The sequence below is a fragment of the Pezoporus occidentalis genome, unplaced genomic scaffold (genome assembly GCF_034315485.1).
Source record: "Pezoporus occidentalis ecotype Australia unplaced genomic scaffold, CSIRO_AGI_Poc_V1 ctg145, whole genome shotgun sequence".
In the NCBI taxonomy this organism is placed as follows: Eukaryota; Metazoa; Chordata; class Aves; order Psittaciformes; family Psittacidae; genus Pezoporus; species Pezoporus occidentalis.
This window is the reverse complement of record NW_026913263.1, coordinates 143,144-162,192: the sequence shown is the minus strand read 5'-3', so window position 1 is coordinate 162,192 and position 19,049 is coordinate 143,144. Positions and strand designations below refer to the sequence as shown.

General features: G+C 48.3%; 1 protein-coding gene across 5 annotated transcripts in view; it reads left to right on the top strand.

Moving 5' to 3' along the window:
- Positions 1-19,049, top strand: part of DAG1 (dystroglycan 1) — a 52,570-nt gene that overhangs the window by 9,332 nt on the left and 24,189 nt on the right. Inside the window, exons 2-3 of one of the 5 annotated variants that reach the window (XM_062610144.1) lie at positions 3,768-3,817; positions 3,918-4,022. The exons of 3 other annotated variants lie outside the window; for them this stretch is intronic. The gene's annotated coding sequence lies outside the window, so the exon portion shown is untranslated. Of the gene's footprint in view, positions 1-3,767; positions 3,818-3,917; positions 4,023-9,947; positions 9,970-19,049 lie in introns of those variants that run through there. One more of the 5 variants, XM_062610145.1, reaches the window with a different exon arrangement.

Sequence of the window (19,049 nt, the reverse complement as noted above, 5' to 3'; positions counted from 1 at the left end):
AGAAAAGCTGTCTGCTTCCCACTGGGAGTGGAGGAAGAGTCTTGATGGGAATCTTGGTGATGTGAATCTACTCTAAGGAGACAGGCTTTGAGGATCAGCTGGAGTCATTGAAGTGGCCAGTGTTGTCCCGCTTGGGCTTTGTGGTAGCAGCCAGCTGAGCTGACTTACAAAGCACTTTGAAAGGCAAACAGTTGTCCTATTTACCTCGCCTCTCCTCAATGGAGAGGAATTACCTGTGTCAGCAGAGCCAGGAAGTTGTTTTTCTTCTTTATGCTTGGTTAGGAGGGGCATACATTTGAACTCTTCCGGGTGTAAGGAGTTAAAGATCTTTCTGGAGCAGAAACAAGGCAAAACAGTGCAGCTCCCCATCTGGGTGGTGATCCTGAATGGAAGCACAGCCCCTTGGGGAAAAGCTGTAGCTGATGCTGCCGAGCAGGCTTCATAATGCTCCAGGTTTTTATCATAGGCTGGTCTGCTGGACTCCAACAAGTTGATGATGTGGAGGCTGTTGGTGCAGGAAAGAGGTCTTGCAGCAGTGTCTTGTTCCATTTGCTGTTGGCAGGCTTTAGAGCAGTCCCTTGCATAGAAAAGTCACATGAGAAAAGCATTTAATGTATTTTTAGATGTCTTTTAAAGTGCCTTAGTGCCTGAGAGCAAACCTGTGTCGGGTTGCTTGCCTGCTTGCTGCAGTTTGCCCAGAAGTGTTCAGGCAGACTGTTAATGTGGGATAGATCCAGTCAGAGACTTCTACTGTAAGGGATTTGTTCTGCCTGCTACCAGGATGCAGCTGGCTGTGGGTGGTGGCCCTCACTGTCAATATGGTTGCTGCTTAGGACAATAGTGGGAAATGAATGGGAGATGTCCAGCTGAAAGTAGTTTAATTTCTTTTTCTCTTTTGGAATTATTTGGGTTTTCCTATGTGACTTTGTGCAGTGCTCTTGCATGGCACAGTTTTACAGGGTCCAAACTTGGCATGCTTAGCTTCTCAGTTGGTTTGAGTTGCTGCTGCTGGCCCAAGAGGTCCTGCCTTTCACTTGTGCTGGTGCAGGGGAAAAAGGGAAGTGGTCTTGTAGACCCTCCATGCAGCCAGGAAGCTGAGCCAGGTGGAAGCTGGCCTCTTGTTTTGTCTCTTGCTGGATTTCTTTAGTGTGTGTCAGTTTCCCTCATCCACTTCTCTGTGGTTGTAACACTTGTACCACCACAAATAGGAGAGAGGAGTGGGATGGGAGAGGTGGAAATGCTTCCTATACAAAGAACACTGGCTTAAAATGACTGAAGCTGGCCACGATGCTGCTATGTATCTTCAAGCAGGCCAGGGCACATATGCCATGTGAAGAAGAGTTGAGGAGAAGGTTCAGCCATTCCTCTCTCTAAAAACCCTTGAGTTTCCAGCTCCTTTGCCAACATGGGAGAATGAGTGCTGCTGGTGTTGCGTGATCTCCTGAGATCTTTGTGGGCCACTGAATAGGAGGAAAAGTGCACTGGAGTAGGAAGGAAGCATGATGCACTGCATTGCCTCCCATCAGGAATGGGACTGTCGCTGTGATGTGTGCATGGGAGGGTGGAAGTATGAGCTGAAATCCTGGGTTGTGCACACAGGGTGGGATCACTGGTGTCTCAGTTATCTGGTGCTTGTTTGGTGGCCAGGCTGTTATACCAGTGCCTACCTGACAAGAAGAAAACTTCTTTCCAGGAGTCCTGCGCTTACAGAATAAGGTAAAAGAATGGGAGGTGATGGCAGGTGGGGAGAGCAGGGGACTCTAGAGGAGCCTCCTTTAAAAGCAGCAGTATTTATGTAACAGCTCACACAAAATGTTAATGTAAATATGACAAGCTGTGATTTTTTTACCTTGGAGCATCTGGTGAGGTGACTCTTAAGAGTGGTTTGTAGGCAGGTGGGACAAGAGAGCTGGAAAGTTCTAGATCTCTCTCCTTGTTCTCTGAGATGGTTTTGACACTAAATGGTGAAAGTCTGCATATAGCAAGAGGAGGAAGAGGAAGCCAACAAAGTAAAACCTGGAAAAGGTGCACTTTTCTCTCATTTATTTACTAGGGTGCTTAATGGAAAGAAGATGACTGTGGCTTTCCCATCTCTTGAAGCCTTTGACTCAAGACAATGTGCGAGATTGACTTTAGTCAAGAGTTGTAAACCTTTGGGACTTGTGTAACAGCTGTTGCTAGATGCTGGCCTTTGACCTGATGTGGACGTGTTTAAGGACACAATCTAAACCAGAAATGTTGAGCTTTTCAGTACAACCAGCTCAACTAAGTGTGTATTTAGCAAGCAAATTTGTTTTTCTTGTTCCTGTCACTTAAAATGAGCATGGCTGCGCTAAGAGCTCTTCTGAGGTGCTGCTGCATCTCACCCAAAGCCCCAAATTGCTGCTTAATTTATGCCGACTCAATTGGAACCCAGGTTTCTGGAGGTGAATTCTAATAGCGAAAGCGGAGCCAGTGCCGGAGCATGGTGGGTGCCAGAGAACCAGTGCCTGCCTTGTGCTGCTGGAGCACTCTGGCTATGGTGAGGTGAGGCAGGCAGGCAGCAGATGGATGGCTGCATGTGCCGCGGCCAGCACTGCCTTGTAGGGAGATGTGCCGGCAGCTGGTCACTTGTGGGCCCGCTCCTGCGCGCTTGGCTCACGGGGCTCGGGTGCTTTTCCCCGGGGTGCCTTTCAGTGCGTGTATAAATACCAGCAGGTTTCAGAGGCACTGCAGGGTCTCCTCTGGCCCCTTTTTAAGGCTGAGTCATAAATAGGTCGGTGTCTGTGGGTCTGGCTGATCTGTCGTTAGGAATGATGTAATGATCAAACCTGGCTTCATGATGGATTTCCTGCGGTGATGCTCTCCTAGGTCTGTTTTTTCTGTTCTCTTCAGGCCTGAGCATCCCAGGTGCCAGGTGAGGTACATTTAGGCCCTGGAAAAAAGTTAATTTATCAGAACTCGCTATGAAGTGATGTTCTTATGGTGAGCCAAACTGGTCACGGTGTCTCTTCTCCTTTTGATGCAGACACTGATTGTGCTCGCTTGCTTCCTGGGGAGCCCGTCTGGCTGCAGCACAGCTTTGCACTAGGTTTTATAGTTAACACGCTTTGGAATAAGTGTCATTTAAAAAGTATCCAGCCAAGAAAGAGCACAAGATGTAATTCCAGTGACGTGTTGGGTTTATTTTCTTCTAGGAGGACAGTAGTTTCTATTAAAGGGAATTGGCAGTGCCTGGCCTTTAGCCCTGGGCGGGACATGAGCTTTGAGGGTGCATGCCTTTGCTGTGGAGCCAAGGTGGGTTTCTGAACTCTTCCAAACAGTGCAAAGCTCAAATCAAGATGTTCCTTGCACGTCTGGTATTCTCACAGTTAACCTGTAAAGCTTTTGTGCTCAAAGCAGAGGTCCTGGGAAGGGATGAGAAACAAGCTATTTTTACTCCATCGCAAATAGGGCTTGGCATGTTTATTTTAGACTCCGAAGCTGCTCAGGCCAGTGATGGGTTTTTTTTTATAGTCTTCTACTGTTGCTATCAGATTAAAAAATAAACTCAAACTGGAAATCACGGGAAAACTGGGTGCCCTGGTGTATTTGGTGCCAGTGAGGCTCTGAGGAAGCTGAAGGGAGGAGTTGGCGTGTTCTGGTCTCGGGGTCTCTTGCATATTGGAAGAGTCCTTGCTGAGCTATCAGCTGATGATGGGCAGTGTGCCCTTCTACAGCATAAAGCGCTCTGCAGAGAAACTGTTCCCTTGGTGGGTGTTCTAACTGCATTTTAAATGAATCCCCAGGTGAATGACTTGAGGAACTCTGGGGAGCCAGAGCAGAGCTTGGCCATTAGGTGAGTGATGCTGCAGCAGGATGTTTGCTGCCTCCTGCTCCAGAGAAGATTCAAGTTGCCAGGTCACTGGCATAGCTTTGAATCATGTTTTTCGTTGCAGAGAAGTTCACCAGGCAGCGGGAGGTGAAATTAATGAGATTGGCTCATTTTCCTCTTGCCACCTGAGTCTGAGAGAGGGAAGATTTAGGTCTGCCCTGCTCGAAAGGTGGGAGGACCCGAGGTGGGCCCTGTGGCCCGCTCTCTGGTCTTGCTGATGTGGTGTGGTGGAGGAGTGTCTCTAATTGCAGGTGTGCTTTACACGGGTACTTAAAACTTTGAAGCTCTTTATCCTGGTTTATTATTAGAAGCTATTAAAACTGTGGCCAGCGGTGTGGTGGTGCGCACAGCTTTTGGTTGGTGGGTCACAGCCTCTTTGTGTTGGGCATTGCACAAACATGTGACACAAGCAGCCGGGGTTGCATCTGCCCACGCAGGCTTAACCAAGCTCCTCTGCTTAACTGAGATTCATAGATAGCAGCTAGCCCAAACCCTGGGGCTGAGCATCTGGTTTGATCCGACACTTTGGGCTGCAGGCTGGAGACACAGCTGATTTGAGAGACTACAATTATCATAGAATCACAACTGGTTTGGGTTGGAAGGGACCTTAAAGCTCATCCAGTTCCAGCCCCTTGCCACAGGCAGGGACCCCTTCCACTGGAGCAGGTTGCTCCAAGCCCCATCCAACCTGCCCTTGAACACTGCCAGGGATGGGGCAGCCACAGCTTCTCTGGGCACCCTGTGCCAGCGCCTCAGCACCCTCACAGGGAAGAGCTTCTGCCTTATGTCTAATCTATTTTATATTTAATCTCCCCTCTTTCAATTTAAAGCCATTCCCCTTTGTCCTATCCCTACATGCCCACATAAAAAGTCTCCCTCCAACTTTCTTCTCAGCCTCTTTAGGTTGGAAGCTGCTCTAAGGTCTCCCTGTAGCCTTCTCTTCTCCATCTCTCGCGGGCTGTCCTCAGGGCAGAGCTGCTCCAGCCCTCAGAACATCTTCTTGGCCTCGTCTGGACTCGCTCCAGCAGCTCTACGTCCCTCTTGTGTTTGGAGCCTCAGAGCTGAACGCATGACTGCAGGGACAGGTCTCACAGCGCATGAAGAATTCATGAAGCAGTGCTCTGCTGAGAACCTCGTTGAGTTATTGACTGTTTAATTGATTCACTAATAAACACCACTGATACTAATTTTAGAGCATTTTGCACGCTTACAGTTCTAAAGCTAGTAATTATTACTGCTAAATCTGACAAATCACAGTACTGTTCAATTGCAAATCTGTCACCCTTCCTGCCCATGCCACTTCATGTTAGGGTGTGAGTTCGCCCTGGTTTGCTCCCCCACTGCAAGTGTCTTGTATATAGGCTGGGTGGAGAGACCAGCAGGTTGTCCAGGGGGGTTCCTCTGCACAGTGGGGTTGTGGCTGTCCCTAAGTGCTCCTACTCCTGCCAAAAGGAGTTCGACCCTCCTTTGTTCTTGATATTACACCTATTTTCCTTTTTTTTTTTTTTCTCTATTTCAGGACTCATCTCTTCATTGCTCCATCCCTCCCTCCCTCCCTTTCTGTGCCCAGACTCTCAAATAACAGCCCCCTTATTACTTTTTGCTCATCGGTTTCAACTCTGCTGCATCCCTACCCAAATCTGATCCTGTTACTTAGGCAGTCTCAAACTTACATCAGTGTTATGGTTATCTTGGTACAGGTGGCTTTGCAAGTCTCCACACCCTAAAGCTCCCCTACCATTATGTGATGCTTGTTAGGTATCCTACACCAAAGACACATCATTTCAGTCTGTATTCCTCTACCTGTGTCCAGTTAAGTAGTTTCTTAGGTGCAGGCTGCATGCATTTATTCACATTTTCCATAGTTTTTAGGTTTACCCAGCATCCTTATGCTGGAGTGGTTGGAAGTGCTGCTGTGGCTCCCTGTGAAAGTTGCAGCTAGCCATGGCCAGCAGGTCTGTCCCTGAAGAATTTACAGACTGAGCTGTTAAGGATGGGGAAGGAGATAAGAGAGCCCCATTCCTGCTGAATGGTCACAGAGCACCTCTAACCTGATTTAGCTGATAACTCAGAGGAACCCTGACAGGCAGCTACCTGCTCCACCAGGCATGCCATCTCCCCGTCTGGCTGGTAGAGATGAGTGCAGTACCTTCAGGGTGTTTTCCCCCTTTCAGTAGCAACTAAGAGCTTCAAAACCAGAAAGGTTTGTGGTGAGGATTGATGTTTCAGCTTGGTTATCTGTTCGGTTGACTTAAATCTGGCAGTAGGTAAGGCAGCCAGGCTCGGAGTGTCTGGTCTGTTCTCCAAAGAAAGCACATGCTTGGCCACAGCTATGCGTTCTTTGAATTAAGCAGGTTTGTGAATATTAATATTTGTGTACTGTAAAGCACTGGTGGAAATCTGTGCTCTGTGAATGTTAAGCTGTATTTTGTTGGTATCTCTCGTGCACAAGAATCCGTATTCCTGATGGACTGCAAGTTTGGAGTGGCAGAGCTGGGGTGCAGGATCTTGCCTTTAGCCATACCCTTCTATTTGCTGGTCCTTCGGACCTTCCAAAACAACAACTGTCTGTGTTTTCCTGTTTTGCCTGATCTATAACCCTTTGCAGAGGGCTATATGTCACTGTGAATGCAGCATGTTGAAGAAGCATACAGGTCTAGACCTGGTTGCAGGCAGGGTACCCAGGTTAGGATGCAGGCTGATCTCTTTTCCCCCTGCACACTGCTTTGCTGTGTCTTCGGGGAGCTTTGGCATGTCCATGGTGTAGTTGGCTTGTTACGTGCAGCCCTTGTTTTCTGGCAGCCTCATGTTCTGCTCAGATGGAGCTCCCAGGAATTGCTGCCAGTTGTATGTACTGTGGCTTTGTCACTGACAAAAATACCTAGTTCTGGAGAGTTACTTTGCATGCAGGATTACTGGTGTGTTTTCTTTTGCTTATTGGCCTGTAAAAAGGAAAAAAAAAAACCACCCTTAGATTTGAAAATAAACCGACTGTTGTTGGTTTGTGAATAAAGATGTGTTAATCCACAGGGCTTGATGTATCAGTAGAGACCTCATGTTATAGCACAGAATACAAGTGTGCAGAAGAGCACCTGAAACCCCCCCAGAGATGATCCTATGTTATACCCAAGGTAACACAGAACAGTTCAGAAATTGGCAACAAATTTGGCTGGCAGCCTGTAGGTCTAACCTTTGAAGCATTGCACTGCACTTGACTAATAAGTCTTGAAACTAAGCGACTTAAAATATTTATAGAAAATATACTTGGGGACTGGAATGCAACTATACTGATGCTTAAAATACCCCTGGAAAAGTTGTATGGCTGGTCGGTGTTCATTTCCCAAACTCTATTTTCATCTCTTCCAAACATTTCCATAGGTCTTTAGGACAGCTTCTTCCCTGGCATGCTGCATCCTTAAGCTGGTGCCCGCAGGCTGTGAGAGCCAGTGCGCCAGGAGGGCTCTGCCCTGAGCCCCCCAGCACAAGAAACCTGCTGGGGGTCCTCGAGCAGGGTGCTGGGAGGGCTGCCTGGGGTCTGACACCAGACCTCCTTCCCAGCTGGCATGGGTCCCTTATCCTGGGACAGGTGCTGCTGTGGACCTGCTCTTCGTGTTGCCAGAGGAATTCAGCCCCTCGGCCAAAGCACTCACTCCTCCTTTCCCAGGATGAGCAGCCTGTCTGCTGGTGAAACAGCCCTTTGCAGGCCCTTGCTGCCAGGGCTCTCCTTCCACTGCTCAGGGTGACCTTGGGGACTGAGCATCCCACCACACACCCATCCTCCTTGTGCACCCTGAGCAGATCTGAGATAGAAGTTCTTCCCTGTGAGGGTGCTGAGGCGCTGGCACAGGGTGCCCAGAGAAGCTGTGGCTGCCCCATCCCTGGCAGTGTTCAAGGGCAGGTTGGACACAGGGGCTTGGAGCAAACTGCTCTAGTGGAAGGGGTCCCTGCCTGTGGCATGGGGTTGGAACTGGATGAGCTTTCGGCTCCCTGCCAACCCAAACCAGTCTATGTTTGCCCACATTTGCTGTGCTGGCTTCTCCCTCCTCCTGGTTTCCTCAAAACTGGGGACCTCTCATTTGTAAAAATGTACCTACGTTTTTACCAACAGAATATCCTCTTGAGGAAGAGGAAGCCAGAAGGGGGTTGGTCAAGAGTGTCTATAACCACCTTATCTCTTTCAGCTTCCAGATCTGGAAGGAGTTGAGATCAGTGTGTTTGCTGCTCCTGCAGAGGTAACAGCCTTGCAAGGACTTTGGCTGTCTTTCCGAGGCTGTTGTGTCATTTGCTTTCTGGGACAAAGTCTACTTAAACATCTGGATTGCATTGGGGATTTTAGGGGAAACATAAATTATTAGCTTGCTGTGAATCGAGAATGACTTTGATTGCTTCACGGGTGTGCTTTCACCAGCTCACTACTCCACAGGCTAAATCCACGTTCTCCTGCTTCGGAAGGAGAAACTCCAACTGCGGAGGCTGTTTGCTGTGTCCTGGGAACGGGGGGCTGAGCAGACCTTTCCTGACCTTCTGGTGCATTGAAAACATGCTCATTTTATGGGCAGTTAATTTATAGAAAGTTCCTGTTTAAATTTCCTCCAAGAGCTGTAAAACCGGAGGACAGCTGCACCCATGAGCCAGCTAATCAAATGCTGCTCACACCTGCCTTGCCCTCCTTTCCCCTCACCACGGCTAACTTCTGGTTCCTTGGACGCAGTGAGCGTGGCAGCTTGGGGAAGTACCTTCAGGAACTGGTTGAGAAGCTGCTCTGCAGAGGGGTGTAGCCAGCTGTGCTCATGGAGTTTGGGGGGTCCTGCTTGCCGAGCCCCAGCTCTCGGGGCTGGGCTGTTCCCCAGGAGCATCCAGGATAAGTCCACTTTTATATGGCATTCACCCTGGTTTGTAAAGGCACCGCTCCCTGTAGATGGAAATAACCACTGCGGTCTGAAACTGCAGTTCAGTTTCATGAGGAAAGCTGCTTTTACTTCCTGCTGCCTTCTCCCTCCTTCCCAAAGCAAAAACTCATAGATGTGTTTGCGGTTGTGTGTGTTCATCTTTCAGTGAAAGGAAATCGCGTTTAGATGGGTGCTGGGGCACCTGAACTCCAGAAACCCACCTTTGCCTTGGCTTCCTGCAGCAACCAGGCTGATAGGATTTCAACACGAGTATGTGCTCTAATGAGCTTGATCCTAATAGCTAATTTTGGTCTTTGATAGTTTGACAGAGAGGTTGGTATCTTAAAGACACTGAGCTCTTGACAGCACCTCAGAGCTGTTTTTCCTTCTTCTGACAGCACAGAGGCTTATGTTCATAAAATCATAGAATCCCAGGCTGGTTTGGGTTGGAGGGGACCCTAAAGCTCATCCAGTTCATCCCCCTGCCACGGGCAGGGACCCCTTCCACTAGAGCAGCTTGCTCCAAGCCCCTGTGTCCAACCTGGCCTTGAACACTGCCAGGGATGGGGCAGCCACAGCTTCTCTGGGCACCCTGTGCCAGGGCCTCAGCACCCTCACAGGGAAGAGCTTCTGCCTAAGAGCTCATCTCGGTCTCTCCTCTGGCAGGTTAAAGCCATTCCCCTTGGCCTGTCCCTACATCCCTTGTCCAAAGCCCCTCTCCAGCTTTCCTGCAGCCCCTTTAGGCACTGGAGCTGCTCTCAGGTCTCCCCTTCAGGAGCCTTCTCTTCTCCAGGCTGACCCAGCCCAGCTCTCTCAGCCTGGCTCCAGAGCAGAGCTGCTGCAGCCTTCTGCTCAGAGGCTCTGCTATAATTGTACCAGTCTATTTTCCTTCACCTTCTTGCTGTGTTAAAACTAAGGAGGGAGCTCCAGCCCATGTCCAGGGCTGAAGACCAGAGCGGAACTCCAGCTCCTTCATTCCCAGGACTATCTGTCACTGCTGTGAGCAGCTGTCCTGCAGCCCTCCCGGCTGTCTGTGCTCATCATCCCTCCGCTGTGGGAAAGGCAGTGAAGCCTTCACCCTGCTGGGGAGGCTGGCGTGTGTTCACCCCTATCTCCCTTTTGTTCTAGGGGTGGTTGACCAGTACAGAAAATGACTTTGGCATGCATGGCTGGAGGCTACAGAGATTTTCTGGAGCCCCTGCTTTATCTGCAAGGAATTTAATAGCGGTATGATGGCAGTAATGAGCAAAGGGGAGTGCTTAACACCCATTACAAGTTTCTGAATCTTCTAGGGCTGCTGGTATAACCCCCTGCAGCAGGCTCCCTGATGCGATGCAAGAAAAACTGGTGTGCTTGGGGCCTGAAATCTCTTCATTTTGTTTAAGCTGGGCCCTGTTTCGCTACCTTTAAATCTCTGCAGCAGTTGATAAGCAGCGGGTCCCTTCTCAGGGAGAAAATGCTGCAGAAAGAAATGCCAGGAATGTGAACAGCAGGTGGGGACTGGCAGATGTACTTATCAATCATGACAGGCTGACGAGTGGTTTATTCCTCTAAAGAGGAACTGTTTGCCTCTGGCTCCATTTGTGTGTGTCCTCTCCAACCCCTCCAGCCTCTACCGGGGTTCAAGATAAGAGCGGTGTAGTTTTCCCATCTTTTTCCTGCATCGTGGCATGCTCTGTGCAGGACTCCCTGCTCCAGGCACCCGGGAGGAGTGTGGGGTGGAGGCAGACCCTCGAGGTCACCCACTGGAAGGGTCACGGCAGCATACCTAGTAAATAACATGTTACATCTTGGGGATGGGCTCTGGGAAATCCGCCTTCCACGTTGGCCAAGCAGAAGGCAGACTCGATGAGTTAATTGAATTTGATGCGCTGTTGCTTTTCAGAGCACGACTCGTATCTCAGAAGAGCCTGGAATTATTTCTGTGGACAAACCCCTGTTGTAAGGTGGCAATACTTGGAGGAGATCACCTGCATTGACAAGTGTGTGAGAAGACTGCAGCTCTGGAGTGCAGAAGTGCACCCATAGAAAGGGGAGCAGGACCTTCTGATCGTGGGGGGGTTGTGGTCTGAAGGGATTCAGCCCTGGTGGGAGTACTTCTTAAACTTGTCTTGATGAGGCTGCTCCGGATTTTTTGAGCACCTTGCTCTTCATATGGAGATGCCTTTTTGTAGCAGGGCAACCTGATTTACATGAAATAACAGGCTGAATGGTGAAAAGCCTTTATCGGTTGATCTCTAAGCAGCTTTTCACCGGGTGTGTTGGCAGGGTATGTTACAAGCAGAGCAAACCTGCTGTCACAAGTGACATTATGGATGCTTTTCCCAGCCTCTAAACTTTCATTCCAGCTGACGAGCTTGTGTCAGAGCATGAGTTATCCCAGTGCTTCGGATCCACTCCTATTCTGTGTGCTGGTGCTTGCAATACGCACAATAAGTGTAGACTTGTAGGTGATGTGATTAGACCTCTCCTTCAATGACTTGTGGGGAGTTTTGATAGGCTACTTCAGCTGGTCTGGAAAGTGCTGTTGCCTGCAGTGCCTTGGGGCACCCATTTCCAGTACCTTCATAAGGACACTACTGATGTAGATAGCTGGTATCTTTAAAAAAAATAAGTAAAATGAAGGCACGAGTCCTCTTATCAGTTTTTCTTCAGATTGTTTCTTGGTTTTGTGGAAGAAAGTGGAAAGAAAGAAAGTGAAAGAAAGAAATAGCTTTCTCAAGGAAGAAAAGCAGTGGACATGATGGAGCAGGCAGCACTATGGCATTGAGAAAAGATCTCAGGAACATAACCTTTTGCAGCAGCAAAATGATACTTTCAAACTCTGCTCAGGCAAACAGTGCATTGGGAGGTGCTTCCTTCAGGTTTTAATATAGTCTAGATTCTGTAGTCAGGAAGGTACCAGTTTAGGGAGGAGTGATGCTAATCACAGTGCCATTGCGCTGCCACCTAAGTTCATTCTGTGTGCCCCCTCGATCATGGACCAGTTGGAAACCAGCATCCCAAGGAGGCACCTCTTCAGTCTGCTTGCCTCATGGCTGGAAGTGGGTCAGCCTGTGAGTAATGCTCCCATGGAGCTGCCTTCAAGGGGAATTGTCCATCGGAGGCTGGGATGGAGCAGGGCGTATCGTAGGAGCACGCACGTCCAGATGCTGTAAACCCCTTAGCACATTCCAAAGGAGTTGCCTCCCAGTTGAAGTGATTTGGCCAGAGCTCACTCTTGCAGACTTCCCCGAACTCATTCCCATTTGGAGTGGACTCAGTCAGTCACTGGGTGTGGGGTAGCCTGCTTTAGCCGCTGTGATAGCTCTTCCTTGACAGGCCTGTGTGAAGGAGCAGTGAGTGTCTTGGCCACACCAGTTGCAGTGACACTACTGTTGCAGAGAAGAGACTGACAGTGGAGTTGCATTTAACTCTTGAACTTAATTGCTTGCACTGGAATTTCCCATGCTGTGTCCCTGCCTCAGGCTTTGTTTGGGCTTTTCATCAAAAGCAGTACATGCATTTCCAAGTGTTAAAGGATAAAAAAAAAAACAACCGAGGCAGCTTTAGGACCTAACTGCCTGCATTGAGAGGTATTTGGCCTGGCACAATGGAAGGTTGGCAGCAAGGATGTGCCATCTCCTCTCCAACAAAAATGCCCTCTATTTTATTATCTTATCAGGTTACAGGCGTCTGAAAGGCTCCCAGTTCACCAGTGCTTTATGGACTTGATCTGCCCAGTTAAGGTTTGCAAAGATCCTGTCCAGGGCCTTTTTCCAGCCCAGCCCGAGGGGCTGAATCACTGCTGAGGGTGGGAGGGAAGAAGGGAGGTGCTGCCACTGGCCACCGCAGCCCTGGAGCAGGATCCTGCCCTGTCTCTCCTGGGCTGCTTGCTGACAGCCATGGATGGGTGAAAGGCTTGCCTGTCTCAGAGGGAGAGAGAACAAGGAGCTGCAATAAGGTTGAAGAATAGGAGTGAATTGTGGTGCTTCCTGTGACCAGCTCATGGACAACCTTAATTCTCAGGTATTCTTTTTTCAACTCACTTTGTAACCTTGATGTTTTGGGAATTGGCTGTGTTACCTTAGAGCAACATCATGTGCTGTTGTGGGGTTAGGCTCAGCCTGATGAGCAAACCTTCCAGCTGGCATAAGGTTTTGAAGAATAACTGAGAGGCAGCCTGTCTCCTGCAGCTGCCCTGCCGTGGGAGGCACCAGGCATCTCTGAAAGTTTGGTTTTTTTCCCTGTTTTGTTTTGTGGAAGGTGCTTCAGTTCTGGAATATGGTTTTGTTTGCTCTGGGCTTTACTGCAATAGGACAGCAAAGGCCTTTGGAGGATAGCACTGAATTTACGGTTATATTTGAGAAGTCCCAAAACTGCATCATTCTTGAACGTTACAGTGATTTTTCTCCCCACAGCTGTTGTAGCTGTTGTCGTACATGACTTTGGGAAGTGCCAGGTACGGAACTGCCAGGGGAGCCCAGCCCCTTCAGCAGACAGGGCTGCAGATGCAGCAAAGCTGCACTAGAGACCTTGTCTGAGCTGGAAGAAAACGTTTCCTCTGGGGAGGCTGGCAAAAGAGTCCTGGCCATCTACTACTTTAAAAACAGCTAACTGCTTGATGTGAAACACCTTCATGGAGGGAGTATCCTCTCCTGTCCAGTGTGCTGTGGTGCAGACAGGGCTTTGATCATCAGAGACTGCTAAGTGAGCGGTTGGTCACTCTAACTAGTAAGCCAGCTTATTTTTGGCACAGTGTCTCTGCTTTATAAGGGATGGACTGAGCTGCTAAACCACATTTTCCCTCGACAGCCCATTATTAAGTCCAGAAGAGGCTCAAGTGCCAATCCAGAGCTGCTCTTCCAAGATGGAGCTGGAGGCTGAGCCTGGCTGCAGTGTAACTGTGGTTTTAGTTTAAAACTTTAAGTTGAGCCCCTCCAGGTGAGGAAATGATGACAGCTGTGACCAGGCTTTGTAACGGGCTCTGCTGAACGACTTGGAAGTCACCTGCCCACATCTGGCTGCTTCTGCATGCCATGCAACATGCAGCCGGGTCTCAGCTGAGACTTTACAGGTTGTTCATGGACTTAAAAGTCTTTTAGTGACAGCCGAGGAAATACTATATAACCACTGAAGTAAAACAACATAAGCAAAGCTTTGGTGCACATAATTGGGTACCTAATTGCTGTGCTTGCCACCTGGGGATTGGAATTGCTCTCCCGTTCTGGAGGCTGAATGGGACATACTGTGATAAGCAGTTTAATTGTTTCCTCACATCTGCAGCAGCACTGTGAAGCGAAGGCAAGCTGAACAACACACCTTCAGAGCTTAACGGCCTCTCTGCAACTCCGAGGCTGCGTTTTTCCTGTGGTGCTTGAGCATCTCTCTTCATACAGCCCTCTTGCTAAACTGTTTATGTTCTCCTATGCCATTTGATAGCAATGAACCATCAGGTTTTTCTGGGAAGTGTTTCAGGTTTACTTGTATCTAAGAACAGCCTGTGTGAGCAGCAAGGAGTGTCCAGTGGGTGCTAGTAATGCAATGACCTCTTAAACTAATTACTTGTATTTGGGCATCACACTGTTAATGAAGAACAGGCAGTGCTGAGCAGAAATCAAAGCAAGAGTGACTTGGGGGGGGGGGGGGGGATGGAGAAGAAAAGACTTGGAGTGATTAAGGATAAATGTATTTTTCTGCTGTTACAGGCTCTAGATGCTCTCAGGAACACTTAGGACTTCTACAGGTTGTTGTTGAGTTGGGAAGTGGGGTTATCCTCATTTCTCTCCTGGGGTCCGCACAGACTGTGCCTAGGGCTGGGTCCTGCTCTGTTCTGGCTGCCTTGAGGGAGAGAAGATGGCTCTATGGGAGTAGAGCTTGAAGTAATGACAGTATGGGCATAGAGGCACTGCTGTTGCAAAGGATTATGAAGTCTTGGGTATGCCAAACTTGGCTAAGAAATACAGACACAAAGGAAGGGGACAGTGGTTTTTGGGTATCCAAAGCACATGTAGCGAGCAAGAAGAGATGATTCTTGGATCAGAGAGGCTTGAACTGATTTAATTTTTCTTCTTGCCTCAGAATGGCATCCAGTTGTTTTGCTGCTTCATACATAGGAGCTGTAATGACTTTGTCCCCATTCCTGGGATTCTTGTAGAGGGAGTAGGTAGCCATCATCACATGCTCTGCCGTGTTACTCTGCACTGGGAAAGAAGTCAGTACAGGATCTGGCCCATCTTATTTCATTTGTTTTTTCCTCTTTACAACCTAAATTCATGTTTTAATCTGCTCACTTGAGCAGGAGGAGGGTAAGCATTGCCATCTTCCATGTCCATGTGCAGCTCTGAGTCCGTGCTGCTGTCCCTTCACCATCCGGACTGTCACCAAGGAAGCAGCGGGACACAAAGTCAGTGTGCTGGGAATGCAGAGCTCAGTCCTTCTGTGTAGAACTGCAATGGCAAGTCAAAACAGAGGGATGCAGCCTGTGCTCACCCTGTTGGAAATAAGCTGTAATTTGGGGGAGTGGTGTTCCTCTCAAAAACATGCAGGTCTTGTTTTCAACCCCTCTGGCCTGTACAGGACAGATTTCCTGTGAGGAAGGGAGAAATTAGTGGATTTTTGTGCTGTGGTACATCCTTGGGACCGTTTTTTAGGACTGATACCAGATGCCATGCCAGCTAGTTAACTGTCACAGATGTGTTACGCTACGTGAGTACTGTGGCTGCTTATGGAAGAAATCCATCAGTTTTCCTTGTCTTGTCCTTGCTGTCTCCCTGCCTCTCCTTTTTCCTGTGGGCACTCTGCCCTTATCCAGTTTGTCCTCGGGTCCCTGGACATACATATATAAATAACTGTGCGGTGCCTGAGCAGGACAGTTTGATCCTGTTTTTAAGTCCTTTGGACTTTCTTGTTTGTGGAATTTGGGTACTGGGAATGACAGGATGTTTGCATTTGACATTGCTGCAGGGGGATTGCTCGGAGCAATCTTTGAAGCTTCTTTTGCAGTGCTATGCTGCTTGCAGAGGGACCGTGTTGCCCTGCAATGTATTTAGTCCATCGTCCTGGCTTTGTGTGTGACAGGGCTGCTTCTCTGGCCCTTTTTGGCCAGACCCTTAAGGCACTGTTCCTGATGTAAGCAGTGAGCCCTGTGACTGAATGCATCCTGTATCCATGTGGATGGGGCAGAATGTTTTTGTTTAAAAAAGCCTAAATCCCACTGATGTGGCTTCCAGTGAAGTAGTGTGGTCTCTCCTTGAAATAATTCAACCTGTCTCATGGTTTCTCCATACCAGAGTGGAGTGGGGAGAAAAGCTGGAGCTGTTTCTGCCTTGGTGGACTTGTGATGAGCAGCTCCAGCCTTCCTGCTCCTGTGGATGAAGCCACTAAAGCCATGGTCAAAACCAGATGAGGGATGTTTTTTAATTACATAATGCAGGTAAACAAGATAATTTAGCTGAACGATAACAGAGTGAAATTAATGCTGCAGGAATGTGGTGCGGATTCTGTCACTGTCTTGTCTTTTTTAAGGTGCTTGTCTTTGCTTTTTCATTTAAATCAATCTTCTTGCACCAGAGCAGTTGGGAAGCAGATGGACCTGTGAAGCCACTTACTGTCCTTCTGCCTCAGTAAGCTTGTGCCATCAGTGATCTTTGTTGCACTTACTGTGTGATCAGAAGCTGAGGCCAGAGATTATTGTGAGGAGCAGTTCTACTGAAGCAGTCCAGCTCTTTGCCCCCTGATCTCTAGCAAGAGGAGAAGACATCTATAAAAGTGTGTACCTGGAGGAAGAGCTTGTCCCTTTGGTGGTTTATAGTGATTCCTGAAGTTCTGTGGGTTTAAAGGAATGTGCTGTCCAGCTGGAAGCTGCTGATCTTTAGGGAGTTAATTCCTCCTCCAGAAGCTTTCTCTGCCCCTGTGGCATGGGAGCAGTGCTGCTTCATTCTGCAGCTTTCCCATTTTATGCTTGATGGTTAAAGTTGGATCATTTATATCTCATTCTGCCAAGAAGCATTTAGAATAGTTTTCATGAGAAAACATCAAAAGTTGCAGGTCCATGGCTGATGCCCTGGCTGCTCTGCATAAATCACTGGGTGGTAAACAGATTTAAATGAAGAGCTGTGGCAGTCTTGCTAGCTGAGTAATAAATAAGGGCTGAGCAACTCCATAAAGTTGAATCTTAATGCCTTGGCTTGGAGTTGTAGGGTGGGGTGGTAAAGCCGATGGAACAGCGGGCTGTTTCTAAACAGAATGTGTCTGCCCTTAGTTACGCTGCCACAAAGGATATAAATGATGCTGCATACATAACCAAAGTGCTGAAAATGGCTTTTTGTTGGTGTCACTTGCCTTGTTTTGTACATCCACTTCATGTCAGCCTTTTGTGCTTTAATCCCCTTTGGTAGGAGCAGCAATCTTGTGCGTGGCAGTCAGGTCCCTGGCAGGTAGGGAAGAATGCCTGATCCTTGCCTTCCAGTCCTGAGCTTAGTGACATCAACCTGTAGGAAGTTATGGTGCTTAAACATTTTCAAGGACTTGCTCGAAATATTTCATTATCTGAGGAATTTTGTGGAATTCCCAGAAGGTGATTATAAACCCTTGGAATGCGGCTGCCTCTCCACAGAAGACTCCAGCCAAACAGCATTTTGAGGCGACTCTCAGAATACAAAACCTCCATCAAGTTTTCCTTATTTTCAGACCTGTATTTAGTGCCTGCAGCCTTTGGGCTGTTTGTTCCTCTCACTGGAGGAACTCCTGCCCAAACTGCCTGCTCTGGGTGCTCCTGCAGTTCCTTGCCTCTTTCAGAACCATTAGCAAAGCTGATGCTTGCCGGTGGCTGCTGTACTGGCATATCCCAGGAGAGCCTGAATGCTGTTCTCGGTGCTGTGCTGGTGATGAGAAAAGTACTCTGCCATTCCCAGGTCAAAATATGGGTGGGTGTCCTGCCACAAGCCCTCTGGCCAGGCTCAGGTGTACTGCCAGAGCTGGAGCCTCAGAAGGCTTTCCTGCAGAAGGGGATTTGGAATTATGATCAGGTTTCTTAAGAAGGTGATTTTCAGGACTGTCCTTCACCCCTCTAAGCTTCTACTTGCTAATTTGACAGAAAGAGCTCTATACCTTTGTTATTCAGTAAAAAAATAGAGTAGGTGGGAGAGTTTTGGCTAAAGGACGTGCCAAAGCTTGCCACACTCCTCTGTGTGACTTGTACAGTGTGCTCCGAAAGCCAAACTGTGGCAGAAACTTCAGTAAGATTTCCTGCCTTGCTAGAAATGAGAGTTCATCCCTCTGTGTCTTTCTCTTTTTGTGTGTACTCTTTAGTTCTTAATAAGACAAAATGTCCAGTGGAAGCTTCCTCTGCAATTAGGATATTCGTTGTTTCTCTTCCGTGTTGGTTCTCTGAAGGCTCAATAAGGGTTTTTTGTTCAGCCTTTAATTCAATAAAGAAATCAAGCAAGAGATGCAAATCTTTTTAGCCTCATCAGTTTCAGTGCTCATGACTACATCTGGAGAGAACATCTACATAGTACAGCAGAGCAGCTTAGGGAAGAAGTATTTTTCCAGGCTTCAGCTGAGGTTTCAGGTGCTGCTGGAGGCTTATGGATGATTTTGTCCCTTTGGAGCATGGGGTGAAGGAAAGACTGTGCTCGCCCATCCATGATGGTGCTTCGGTTTAAACTCGTTTCCGAAGCAGCATCCTTGATGGAAACCAGCTTTCCAGCTGGGTGACTTCTATCAAAGGTCATTAGCTGGTGTGAATTAGGCTTGAAACAGCTGGTGGATGGTGAGTGACACCGGGGGACAGGACACACGGGTGACTGTCGCACCAGCTGCTCTTGCACAAGTCCTCTGGCACTAGCTGGGGAACGACCTGCCCACTGAGGAATACGAGATTGGGCTCTGATGCCTCGTAGGCCTTGCATTTATAAAGTCTTGTATCTTGCTTCTTGGTTTTGTGTACTTTCTTTTCTTGTCAGGTGCCTCAACTATACTTTCTCATGAGGGCTGCCAACGGGTCCTCTAGATATCTTGTTAGACTGCCCTATAAACAAAGTGTATTTTGCTATTTTAGAAGTTACCCTTTGTGCCTTTCATGGATGGGATGGCTGAGAGACAGTCTGGGCGCATCTTTGTGTACCTGAAGACTTGTATTTTGGTACAAAAATCCACATTCAGTTTTAAAGCTACATAAAACTTGGCTTTCTACCTGCCAAATTCACTTGTAAACCCATTGGCCCCCTGTGAAAATTATTTCTAGAAAGCCTAGAATCAGACTTCAGTGAACACAAGCTGCTACAGCACAGTGAGCCTATGGAGGGCCTAGGAATTTATCTCGA